Genomic DNA, 13,580 nt, shown 5'->3' with positions numbered 1-13,580 from the left:
TGACCAAAATGCGAATGCTTCACTCCTTCTTTAAAAGAGGAACAAGAATACCCTTGGGCGGGAATAGGGTGGCAAAGTTTAGAACAGAGGCAGAAGGAGCACGCATTCAGAGCCTGCCCTACATGTGGCCCATACATATACAGACACCCAATTAGAAAGATGGATGAACCAAAGAAGTGCATGCCAAAGGGGCCGGATGTAGATTTCTCCTGAGAGACACAGCCAGAAAATGGCAAATACATAGGCGAATGCCAGCAGCAAACCACTGAACTGAGAACGGGACCCCCATTGAAGGAATCAGAGGAAGGACTAGAAGAGTTTAAAGGGGCTCGAGAACCCATATGAACAACAATGCCAAGCAACCAGAGCTTCCAGGGACTAAGCCAGTACCCAAAGTCTATACATGGACTGACCCTGGGCTCTGACCTCATAGGTAGCAATGAATATCCTAGTAAGAGCACCAGTGGAAGGGGAAGCCCTTGGTCCTGCCAAGGCTGAACCCCCAGTGAATGTGATTGTTGGGGGGAAGGTGGTAATGGGGGGGGAGGATGGGGAGGGGAACACCAATAAAGAAGGGGAGGGGGAGGCGTTAGGGGGATGTTGGCCCAGAAACTGGGAAGGGGAATAACAATTGAAATGTAAATGAGAAATACTCAAGTTAATAAAGATAATAAAAAAATAGAAGCCAGGTTCTGGTGTTCCTTGTAGAAAAGCTTCAACTCTCTGGGATGACAGGAGTATAAAATGCTGACCCAGAATTAAATTCTTTACTTCTTTCACAGAATAGGGGCAGCTAATGTAGCCTTTAGACAAGTGATCCATCCTGAGGCTACAGGGTCCAGTTGTTTGGACAGTTGACTACAAGGTATTTTCATGGCCCTAAAGTGTTTCTGTAAATCCCTCATGCAGTGTCTTTTCATCTGTTTCATGGATAAACAGATGAGGAACATTGAAATGCTAGGGTTGTAACCAAATTGAACGAACAAGTATTAAGTTCCATACCTTCTGTCTCCACGCAGATTCTGTCCTAGTACCCTCATGTGTTCTGGGGTATTGAGGTTTTGCTATTTCTCCAAAACCATGATATCCAGGCAGAGCAATACCCACTCATACCAAGAATCTCTCAAACCTGTCTATCAACCTTTTGAGTTTGGACCACTGGGATAACAGCAACCATTCTCTGATACAGGTTTCTTTTGCCTCCCCCAGATTTTTGCCAAGATTGGTGTCCTCTTAATATGAAAAGGTGAACTTTCCTAGCTCACCCTTGCTAGCTCAGTGATTATAACTCTTGGAGCAGTGCCTCAGTGGCCCTTGTTCAATTATATTGAGTTTCAGGAGAGAGGAGGAGGTTATCTATCTGTTGTAAGAGTGTCAACCTGGGAAACTTCTGAGGCCAGCAACAGACAGGACTGGAGAATTTTGAAAACCTTGGGTAAATAGCGTCTAAGCTATTTACCCACTTTTACCTCCCTCTGTAACTGTCATTCAAAATTTAATTTTATCTCCTCTGCCAAAGAGAACCTGAAGAATGCATCTTTCAAGTACCAGACAGTCTATATATTTTTCTCTGGAGGATTCAGACTTCTGAGTGCATATGAGATTGGAACTATGGGGTGGGTAGTCTCTACCCTCTAGTGCAAGTCCCTCAGATCTTAGATAGTTATATAATCAATGGTCACAGTTTCTTCTCAAGTAATGACAACATACTCCAGTGACACTGGCAGGATATCAGGATTCCCATCATTTTTACCTGGGTGATATAGACTGTAACTCCCCCTTTGTTTCCAGACTGTGAATTATTTAATCTGCATATGCACAAATGAACTGGTCAGTTGAACAATTATGGGATTTTGTTTAGGGCCTGGTCTGGGAGGATAGTTTATGCCAATATACCTAGGATTCTTCACTACAAATCTGAAAGATAGCCCAACTACCTTTTGTATAGGGAGCAGGACTTTCACAAAGAAGATATTCTTTTGGTAAACAGAAACAGTGTTTTCTTTGTTAGTGTCTAGAAGTCTAACTGTGTCTCATTCTTAGGAAAGATGATGGTTGCTTTCAGTTTATGCGAAGGTCTCATGCCAGAAGGAAACAGGAAGAAGTGGGGGCAACCTGGCATGATCAATAACAGGTGAGTTATTATCCCCTTGCCTATGTCAATGGAATGTTTGCTGCTTCAGAGACATTAAGGACGTTTTCCTTTTGATACTTTGAATGCTATCTTTTGATCAGGTAATTGTCGTAGTGGATTATTGAGGACTGAATATGTCGATCCAGTGACCAGTAAGAACTCAATTGCTTTTCCACAATTTTAAGTTTTACCATAGGCTCCTGGAGTATTGTAGCCTGGGCCCCAACACTCTTCTTACTGTAGTACTCACTTTACCTTTTACTTCCAATTACAGGACTTATTTTTCCAATGTACACTTTATTTTCAGGAGGCATGTTTGTCTTTCTCCAATGGTTTCTTGGTAGTCTCCTGGTCCTTTTCTTGTTTGTTTCACCAAACTTGTATATCATTCAGATTTACTGCAAGGATTGCCACTAATGGCCTTGGTAAGTCTCTTGTCCTCCTGGCTCTCAATCAAATCTCTATTTTCACACTCATTTTAAGCTACCACTAACCACTGAGACTCATCCATACCTGCACATCCCTCTAAACTTTTTATATCAAATATCTGGTGCCAACTGAGTGACAAAAGCACTCTTGAACATCTGCCTAGTCTCCAGGGCATCTGGGACTATTGGTATAGGGATATGATATGTGCATAGGAACTACTTTATAAAAGTAGAAGGTTGTTCTGAGGTACCCTGTGTGAACTCACTTACTTTTTACATGTTTTCTGGTCTCTGAGCTGCTGCTTGGAGCCCAGCCATAAAGTCTGGAAATAGATGTCCAGCACCCAGTACCTTGATCAAGGTCAGACTCGTAAGGAGGGTAAGTTGAATGGAGACAGACTCTCAATACAATTGTGTTATCAGTCAGAGATCCATATATGGACCCTGAACCACGTTTTTACTTTCCAACATTTTTCAGTCCCTCTTTTCTGATATGAACAGGGTGGCCAGTAACTGTTGGCAATAATTGTCATTGTGCTGATGAACATAAAAAACATTTTCTAAGATAGAGATGAGTGTCTGAGTTTTCTCAGAGAAAGAGGGTTTCTATGTGCTCTAGACAGGTCTCTATGTGCTCTGGACAGAGGTCCAGAAGGAAACACATATAATAACTCGGTATAGGGGCTCCTCACTCAGATCTTTTGATCCCAAAAAGAGTAAAATAGGAGGATAACTGGAGGCAAATAACGGCAGGAACTGGACAGATTTAAGGCATATTGGGGGTTTTCAGGCAACAAGGAGCATAATTGGATCAGCTGTAGTTATTCAAGGAGACAATAAACGAGGAGGAAAGGTCACTTGGGGCATGGCTGATGCCCAGGATGAGGGCACCAATCCTAAAGAGAAAGAGGACAGGTGTAGTGCTTCCTCATCTTAATAAATGTGTAGAATTTTACTGCTTTTTCCCCCTACAGGCTTGGTTACTAAAAGACTGATAAAATTCATTTATTTTTATTTACATTTTAATTGTTATTCCCTTTCCCTGTTTCACCTCCAGGAACCAACTATCGCACTCCCCTCCCCCTGCTTCTTTGAGGGTTCTCCTTTAAACTCCTACCCAGCCACTCCACTCCCTGACATCCCCTACCCTGGGTCATTGAGCCTTGTCAGGACAAAGGACCTCTCCTTCCAGTGATTCCTGACAAATCCATCCTCTGCTACATATGTGGCAAGAGTCATGGTCCATCCATGTGTACTCTTGTGATGGTGGTTTGGTCCCTGTTATTTTTTGGACGAAGGTTATTTCTAAAGTTGTCACAGATATACTTGTAAGGAAATAGGTCCAAGCCAGAGAGGAATCTGTCAATATAAACCTAAGCAAACATCTATGTAAGGAAACTAATTAGAATGGCCAGGAGTTCTTATGACACCCAGCCGTACTTCTCCAGATTTCCAGTGGTTTTATGTCCCTGCACTCAGCCATTCAACATCAAAAGAAGACCATTCTAACTCGTAGAATCCACACACACCTCCTTGTCTTTATCGTTCTTCAAGAATTAGTAAAGACAATATCCCAAAGTAGTGAGCTGCTTATTAGTTTTAATACCTAATTCTCAATTCACAATGACATGTAACAGAATGATCAGAAGGGACAGAGATAAACACCACATAGACAAATAAATGAATATAAGGAGACAAAATAATGGTGGCTACAATACAACCATACAGTTGAGTAAAGGGTCATTTGGTGACATCTCACTAGAACCTTGATTTCTGTTACCAGTATCAAAAAATTACCATGATGAGTTCAAAGAGAAGGTGCTATGTCCAGTATTACTTCTAGAAGTGACAAAATAGATGACAATTTCTCTAGGAAATTTAGACAAGGGTATCACAGGGGCCTCAAATGTTGTGTTGAGTTTCTTTGTCTTGGTTCCCTGTAGAATGCCTCAGGTTGCACGCTTGAAAGAAATCTACACACATCAGGGTCATAGTCCATGATGAAATGTATAAGTTGCTCAAACTTGTTAGAATTTGAAAAAGGTAAAGCTGTGGCTTCATGATATTATAGGGTAAAATGGAAAGACTACTCAGAATCATCAAGGCTTCGAAGGAAACATTTTCAATAGACTAACTCTAAATGCAAATTATCAGATTTCTTTTTAAAGACAAAGTATGCAAGAAAAAAAAAACCACATCCTGGTTGGCTGATGCAGGAAGAAACAAGAAAGCAGTTTAACAAGTGTCAAGAATATGCGGTCAGCTAGGTCATTTTGACTCTGAGTTTCTAGAAGAGAGTTGGGTGCTCTCCCACAAAACTTTTCAGAACAGGGAGTAGACACCAGAGACAGCTTCAGCTGGGAAAAGATGAAGAAATCTTTGCCGTCATAGTCAAGGGAAAATAGCCAAACCCATGCAGAATGACAAAGCCTACAAACCCATCAGGCATGGAGATTGGTATCTAATGAGGTGCTTCTTATGGGTGAAGAAAATAAGACAGGGTAGTGAAGAAGGTATTTATAAATACAACCTAAGTTTGTATTTACACATGGCTGTCTTTATAACCATAACCTGATGTTGAAAAAAGATTAATAATTGAAATCAATAATTCTTCGTATTTTGTTAACAAAGTGTTTCTATAGATTTTGTGTTTTCTTTCATCAATTTCGTTATCATGCAATATAATAGTAATTAAGACAATATCAATGGTTTTCATATTCATTTCAAATTTGAGATACTAAAAGAATGTGCCGTAAAAACCATTTCCACCTATTCTAAATGTATTACGTGCTTGAGATTGTAGAATTGATAATTATATCTCATTCAGTATACCTATGACTTGGTTAAATATATAGTGTATTTCTAATTGTATGTAGGATCATTCATTTTCTCAAGGCACCATTATAATATGGTTATTATTTTCATTTACAAATTATTTACAATATAAGGAAATATGATGTTGTTTCAAGTTGACAAGATGTAGACTCGTGATGGCTATTTTTGGTTGCCTACTTGACTACAACTGGAATTATCTAAAACCATAAAACAATGGGCATACCTTTGAAGGACTTCCACTTTCATTCAAAGTTAGAAGATCTACTTTTCATCTGAATTTGTAAAACACAAAAACACACCTTGAATCCAGGTATTTAATCCAGCTACAATGTAGGCAATTCCTTCTATTGGAAGACTATATAAGGACATGGAAAAAAGAAGTTTTTGCTCTTATCCTGCTCGCTCTCTCTTACTAGCAAGTCTACTAAATTACTGGCATTAAATCTTTTTTTTATGATCTTTATTAACGAGTATTTCTTATTTACATTTCGATTATTATTCCCCTTCTCAGTTTCCGGGCCAACATTCCCCTAAACCCTACCCCTCCACTTCTACATGGGCTTCCCCTACACATCCTCCCACATTACCACCCTCCCCCCAACAATTACATTCACTGGGGTTCAGTCTTGGCAGGTCCAAGGGCTTCCCCTTCTACTGGTGCCCTTACTAGGCTATTCATTGCTACCTATGAGGTCAGAGTCCAGGGTCAGGCCATGTATAGTCTTTAGGTAGTGGCTTAGTCCCTGGAAGCTCTGGTTGGTTGACATTGTTGTTCATATGGGGTCTCAAACCCCCTCAAGCTCTTCCAGACCTTTCTCTGATTCCTTCAACGGGGGTCCCGTTCTCAGTTCAGTGGTTTGCTGCTGGCATTCGCCTCTGTATGTGCTGTATTCTGGCTGTGTCTCTCAGGAGAGATCTACATCCGGTTCTTGTCGGCCTGCACTTCTTTGCTTCATCCATCTTATCTAGTTTGGAGGCTGTATATGTATGGGCCACATGTGGGGCAGGCTCTGAATGGGTGTTCCTTCTGTCTCTGTTCTAAACTTTGTCTCCATATTCCCTGCTAAGGGTTTTCTTGTTCCCCTTTTAAAGAAGGAGTGAAGCATCCACATTTTGATCATCTGTCTTGAGTTTCAAGTGTTCTGTGCATCTAGGGTTATTCAAGCACTTGGGCTAACAGCCACCTATCAATGAGTGCATACCATGTGTGTTTTTCTGTGATTGGGTTACCTCACTCAGGATGATATTTTCCAATTCCATCCATTTGCCTATGAATTTCATAAAGTCATTGTTTTTGATACCTGAGTAATATTCCATTGTGTAGATGTACCTCATTTTCTGTATCCATTGCTCTGCTGAAGGGCATCTGGGTTCTTTCCAGTTCTGGCTATTATAAATAAGGCTGCTATGAACAGAGTGGACCATGTGTCTTTGTTATTTGTTGGGGCATCTTTTGGGTACATGCCCAAGAGAGGTATAGCTGGGTCCTCAGGTAGTTCAATGTCCAATGTTCTGAGGAACCTCCAGACTGATTTCCAGAATGGTTGTAACAGTCTGCAATCCCACCAACAATGGAGGAGTCTTCCTCTTTCTCCACATCCTCGCCAGCATCTGCTGTCGCCTGAGTTTTTGATCTTAGCCATTCTCAGTGGTGTGAGGTGAAATCTCAGGGTTGTTTTGATTTGCATTTCCCTTATGACTAAAGATGTTGAACTTTTCTTTAGGTGTTTCTCAGCCATTTGGCATTCTTCAGCTGTGAATTCTTTGTTTAGCTCTGAACCCCATTTTTAATAGGGTTATTTGTCTTCCTGTGGTCTAACTTCTTGAGTTCTTTGTATATTTTGGATATAAGCCCTCTGTCAGCTCTCGGATTGGTAAAGATCTTTCCCCAATCTGTTGGTTGCCACAGTGTCCTTTCTCTTACAGAAGCTTTGCAGTTTTATGAGATCCCATTTCTCAATTCTTGATCTTAGAGCATAAGCCATTAGTGTTTTGTTCATAAAATTTTCTCCAGTGCCCATGTGTTCGAGATGCTTCCCCACTTTTTCTTCTATTAGTTTGATTTTATCTGGTTTGATGTGGAAGTCCTTGATCCACTTGGCCTTAAACTTTGTACAGGGTTATAAGCATGGATCGATCTGCATTCTTCTACATGTTGACCTCCAGTTGAACCAGCACCATTTGCTGAAAATGCTATCTTTTTTCCATTTGATGGCTTTAGCTCCTTTGTCAAAAATCAAGTGACCATAGGTGTGTGTGTTCATTTCTGGGTCTTCAATTCTATTCCACTTGTCTATCTGTCTGTCTCTGTACCAATACCATGCAGTTTTTATCACTATTGCTCTGTAATACTGCTTGAGTTCAGGGATAGTTATTCCCCCTAATATCCTTTTATTGTTGAGGATAGTTTTAGCTATCCTGTGTTTTTTGTTATTTCAGATGAATATGCAAATTGTTCTGTCTAACTCTCTGCAGAATTAGAGTGGTATTATTATGGGGATTGCATTGAATCTGTAGATCGCTTTTGGTAAAATGGCCATTTTTAATATGTTAATCCTGCCAATCCATGATCATGGGAGATCTTTCCATCTTCTGAGGTCTTCTTCAATTTCTTTCTTCAGAGGCTTGAAGTTCTTGTTGTACAGATCTTTTACTTGCTTGGTTAAAGTCACACCGAGATATTTTATATTATTTGGGACTATTATGAAGGGTGTTGTTTCCCTAATTTCTATCTCGGCTTGTTTCTCTTTTGTTTAGAGGAAGGCTACTGATTTTTTTTTGAGTTAATTTTATACCCAGCCACTTTGCTGAAGGTGTTTATCAGCATTAGTAGTTCTCTGGTGGAACTTTTGGGATCGCTTAAATATACAATCATATAGTCTGCAAATCGTGATATTTTGACTTCTTCCTTTCCAATCTGTATCCCTTCGATCTCCTTTTGTTGTCTGATTGCTCTGGCTAGGACTTCAAGGAATATATTGAATTTGTAGGGAAAGATTGTGTGCTTTGAGCTTTAGTAAGGTTTCTTTTATGTATGTAGGTGCCCTTGTATTTGGAGCAAAGATATTAAGGATTGAGAGTTCATCTTGGTGGATTTTTCCTTTGATGAATATGAAGTGTCCTTCCTTATCTTTTATAATGACTTTTAGTTGAAAATCAATTTTATTCAGTATTAGAATGGCTATTCCAGCTTGCTTCTTCTGACCATTTGCTTGGAAAGTTGTTTTCCAGCCTTTCAGTCTGAGGTAGTGTCTGTCTTTTTCTCTGAGGTGTGTTTCCTGTAGGCAGCAGAATGCAGGGTCCTCATTGTTTATCCAGTTTGTAAATCTATGTCTTTTTATTGGGGAGTTGAGGCCATTGATGTTGAGAGATATTAAGGAATAGTGATTATTGCTTCCTGTTATATTCATATTTGGATGTGAGGTTATGTTTGTGTGCTTTTCTTCTCTTTGTTTTGTTGCCAAGATGATTAGTTTCTTGCTTTTTCTAGGGTGTAGCTTGCCTCCTTATGTTGGGCTTTACCATTTATTATCCTTTGTTGTGCTGGATTTGTACAAAGATATTGTGTAAATTTGGTTTTGTCATGGAATATCTTGGTTTCTCCATCTATGTTAATTGAGAGTTTCGCAGGATACAGTAACCTGGGTTGGCATTTGTGTTCTCTTATGGTCTGTATGACATCTGTCCAGGATCTTCAGGCTTTCATAGTCTCTGGCGAAAATCTGGTGTGATTCTGATAGGTCTGCCTTTATATGTTACTTGACATTTTTCCCTTAATGCTTTTAATATTTTTTCCTTATTTTGTGCATTGGTGTTTTGACTATTATGTGATGGGAGGAGTTTCTTTTCTGGTCCAATCTATTTGGAGTTCTGTAGGCTCCTTGTATGTTTATGGGTATCTCTTTCTTTAGGTTAGGGGAGTTTTCTTCTATGATTTTGTTGAAGATATTTACTGGTCCTTTGAGCTGGGAGTCTTCACTCTCTTCTATACCTATTATCATTAGGTTTGATCTTCTCATTGAGTCCTGGATTTCCTGTATATTGTGGAGCAGTAGCTTTTTCTATTTTCCATTATCTTTGACAGTTGGGTCGATGATTTCTATGGAATTTTCTGCTCCTGAGATTCTCTCTTCTATCTCTTGTATTCTGTTGGTGATGCTTGTATCTACGGCTCCTTGTCTCTTCCTTTGGCTTTCTATATCCAGGGTTGTTTCCATGTGTTCTTTCTTCATTGCTTGTATTTCCATTTTTAGTTCCTTCAACTGTTTGATTATGTTTTTCTGGAATTCTTTCAGGGATTTTTGTGTTTCCTCTCTATAGGCTTCTACTTTTTATTTATGTTTCCCTGCGTTTCTCTAAGGAAGTTCTTTATGTTTTCTTGAATTCTTCCAGCATCATGATCAAATACGATTTTAGATCTAGATCTTGCTTTTCTTGTGTGTTTGGATATTCATTGCTTGCTTTGGTAGGAGAATTGGGCTCTGATGATGCCATGCAGGCTTGGTTTCTGTAGCTTGGTTTCCTGCACTTGCCTCTCGCAATCAGATTATCTCTGGTGTTACGTTGGTTTGCTTTGTTCTCACAGTGGATAGACTGTCCTATAAGCCTGTGTGCCAGGAGTGCTTTAGACCTGTTTTCTTGTTTTCTTTAAGCCAGTTATGGGAACAGAGTGTTCTGCTTTCGGGTGTGTAGTCTTTCCTGTCTACTGGTCTTCAGCTGTTCATGTGGGCCTGTGTCCTGAGTCCACCAGGCAGGTCGCTTGGAGCACAAAAGTTGGTCTTACCTGTGGTCCCGTGGCTCAAATGTGCTTGTGTGGTGTTGCTTTTGAGGTCTCTGTGAGGGTGGCAACCAGGAGTGCCTAAGCCACTTTTTTTGGGAGACCCCGTGCACCGGGGTCCCAGATGGCATTAGGTGTTTTCCTCTGGAGTCAGAAATGTGGGCAGAGTGTAGTCTCTTCTGGTTTCCCAGGCATGTCTGCCTCTCTGAAGGTTTAGCTCTCCCTCCCACGGGATTTGGATGCAGAGAACTGTTGATCTGGTCCCTTCAGGTCCCTGCAGTGTCTACAGCACAGGGGACCTGCAGCTCCAGTGCCCCTATCTTCCAGTTCCCAGATGCTGTATACAGTTTCCTCTTGGGCCAGGGATGTGGGCAGGGGTGGGCAGTATTGGTGGTCTCTTCTGCTCTGCACTCTCAGGAGTGCCCACCTGTCCGGACAGTGAGCTCTCTCTCCCACGGGGTTTGGGAGCAGTCAGCTGCGGGCGGGGATCAGCAAGGTTCGATCTTTCCATTTTTTGAGACCTTCTTCAATTTCCTTCTTTGAGACACTTGAAATTCTTGTAATACAGATTCTTTGATGGCTTGTTTAGAGTCACACTGTGGTTTTTACATTATCTGTGACTACTGAGAAAGGTGTCATTTTTCTAATTTATTTCTCAGACTCTTTATCCTTTGATAGAGGAAGGCTACTGATTTGTTTGAGTTAATTTTATTTCAAGCCACTTTGCTGTTCTTAGTAGTTCTCTCGTTGAACTTTTCAGATCATTTCATTATATTATCATATGATCTGAAAATAGTGATATTTTGACTTGTCATTTCCAATTTCTATCCCTTTGACCTCCTTTTGGGGTCTGATTGCTCTGGCTAGGACTTCAAGGAATATATTGAATTTGTAGGGATAGATTGTGTAGCCTTGCCTATTTCTTGATTTTAGTGGGATTGCTTCAAGTCGCTCTCCATTTATTTTAATGTCGGCTACAGGTTTGCTGTATATTGCTTTTACTATGTTTACTAATAGGCCTTGAATTTCAGTTCTTTCCTAGACTTTGAACATGGTGTGGTGAAGAATATTGTCAAATGCTCTCAGCATTTGATGAGATGATCACATGCTTTTATTCTTTGAGTTTTTTCATATAATGGATTTCTTTGGTAGGTTTTTATGTATTTAGCTATCCTTGCACTCCTGAGATGAAGATACTGGATCATGCCATAAGGGTTGTTTTGATGTGTTCTTGGATTCAGTTTGTGAGAACTTTGTAGAATATTTTCTCCTCAATATTCATAAGGGATTTGTTTTCAGAAGCTGTCTTTCTTTGTTGCAATTTTTATATGGTTTATGTATAATCATAATTGTGGCTACATAGAAGGATTTGGGTAGTGTTCCTTCTGTTACTGTGTCTGTTTTCTGGAATAGTTTAGACAGTATTGCTGTTAGGGTTCTATGAAGGTCTTTTACTATTCTGCACTAAACCCATCTGGTCCTGGGCTTTTCTTCATTGGGAGACTTTTAGTAACTGCTTCTATTTCTTTAGGAGTTATGGGATTGTTTATATAGGTTAAATTATCCTGATTTAACTTTGGTACCTTGTATTTGTCTAGAAAGTTGTCCACTTTCCAGATTTTCCAGTTTTGTTGAATATAGGATTTAGTAGTAGGATCTGATGATTTTTTGAATTTCCTCAGAATCAGTGGTTATGTCTCCTTTTTTATTTCTGATTTTGTTACTTTGGTTGCACTCTCTGTGCCGTCTGATTAGTCTGCCCAAGGGTTTATCTATCTTGTTGATTTTTTCAAAGAACCCGATCCTGGTTTTGTTGATTCTTTGTATGGTCCTTTTTGTTTCTATTTGGTTGATTTCAGCCCTGAGTTTGATTATTTCCTGCCTTCTACTGTATTTGCTTTTGTTCTGTTCTAGACATTTTTTGTGTGCTGTCCAATTGCTATATATATGCTCTCTCCAGATTCATTTTTGGAGGCACTCAGAGCTTTGAGATTTCATCTTAGCACTGCTTTGATTGTGTCCCATAACTTTGTGCCTTCATTTTTATTAAATTCTAAAATCTTCAATTTCTTTCATTATTTCTTCCCTGACCAAGTTATCATTGAGCGAAATGTTGTTCAACTTCCATGTATGTGTCGGCTTTCTGTAATTATTGTTGTTATTGAAGACCAACTTAGTCTGTGGTGATCTGAGAAGATGAATGGGATTATTTCAATCTTCTTTTATCTATTGAGGCCTGTTTTGTGACTGACTATATGGTGAATTTTGGAGAAGCTACCACGAGGTCCTAAGAAGAATGTGTGTGTGTGTTTGTGTGTGTGTGTGTGTGTGTGTGTGTGTGTGTGTGAGTTTGTTTTAGGATGAAATGTTCTATATATATTTGTTAAATCCATTTGGCTCATGACTTTTGTTAGTTTCTTTATGTGTCTGTTCTGTTTCTTTTTCCATGATTTGTCCATTTATGAGAGTGTGGTGTGGAAATCTCTTACTATTATCGTGTGAGATGCAATGTGTTCTTTCATCTTTAGTAAGGTTTCTTTTATGAATATAGGTACCCTTGCATTTAGAGCATAGATATTGAGGATTGAGAATTCATGGTGGTGGATTTTTCCTTTGGTGAATATGAAGTGTCCTTCCTAATTTTTATTGATATCTTTTGGTTGATAGTTAATATTATTTGGTGTTAGAATGACTACTGAAGCTTCTTTGAACCATTTGATTGGAAAATTGTTTTCTATCCTTTCACTCTGAAGTAATGTCTGTCTTTCCCACTGAGAAGTGTTTCCTGTATTCAGCAAAATGTTGGGTCCTCTTTACGTATCTATTCTGTTGTTAGTCTATGTCTTTTCATTGGGGAATTGAGTCCATTAATGTTGAGAGATATTAGGGAGCAATGATTGTTGTTTCCCAGTATTTTTGTTGTTAGAGCTGGAGTTTTGTTTGTGTGGCTATCTTCTTTAGGGTTAGTCGACATTACTTTCCTGAGGTTTTGGGTGTATTTTCTCACCTTGTTTTGGAGTTTTCCATCTACTATCCTTTGTAGAACGGTATTGTGTAAATTTTGTTTTGTCGTGCAATATCTTTGTTTCTCCATCTATGGTATTTGAGAGTTTTGCTGAATAAAGTAGACTAATTTGGCATTTGTTTTCTCTCAGGGTTTTTTGTCATATCTGCACGGGATCTTCTGGCTTTCATTTTCTCTGGTACGAAGTCCGGTGCCATTCTGATAGTTCTGCCTTTATATTTTCCTTGACTGTTTTCTCTTCCTGCTTTCAATATTTGTTCTTTGTTTTGTGTATTTGGTGTTTTGACTATTATGTCAGAGGAGGACTTTCTTTTCTTCTCCAATCTATTTGGAGTTCTGTATAATTCTTTTAATATTTATGGGCCATTTCTTACTTTAGGT

This window comes from Rattus norvegicus, chromosome 12 (genome assembly GCF_021556685.1).
Source record: "Rattus norvegicus strain SHRSP/BbbUtx chromosome 12, alternate assembly SHRSP_T2T, whole genome shotgun sequence".
Classification (NCBI taxonomy): domain Eukaryota; kingdom Metazoa; phylum Chordata; class Mammalia; order Rodentia; family Muridae; genus Rattus; species Rattus norvegicus.
This window is presented reverse-complemented; position numbering follows the sequence as displayed.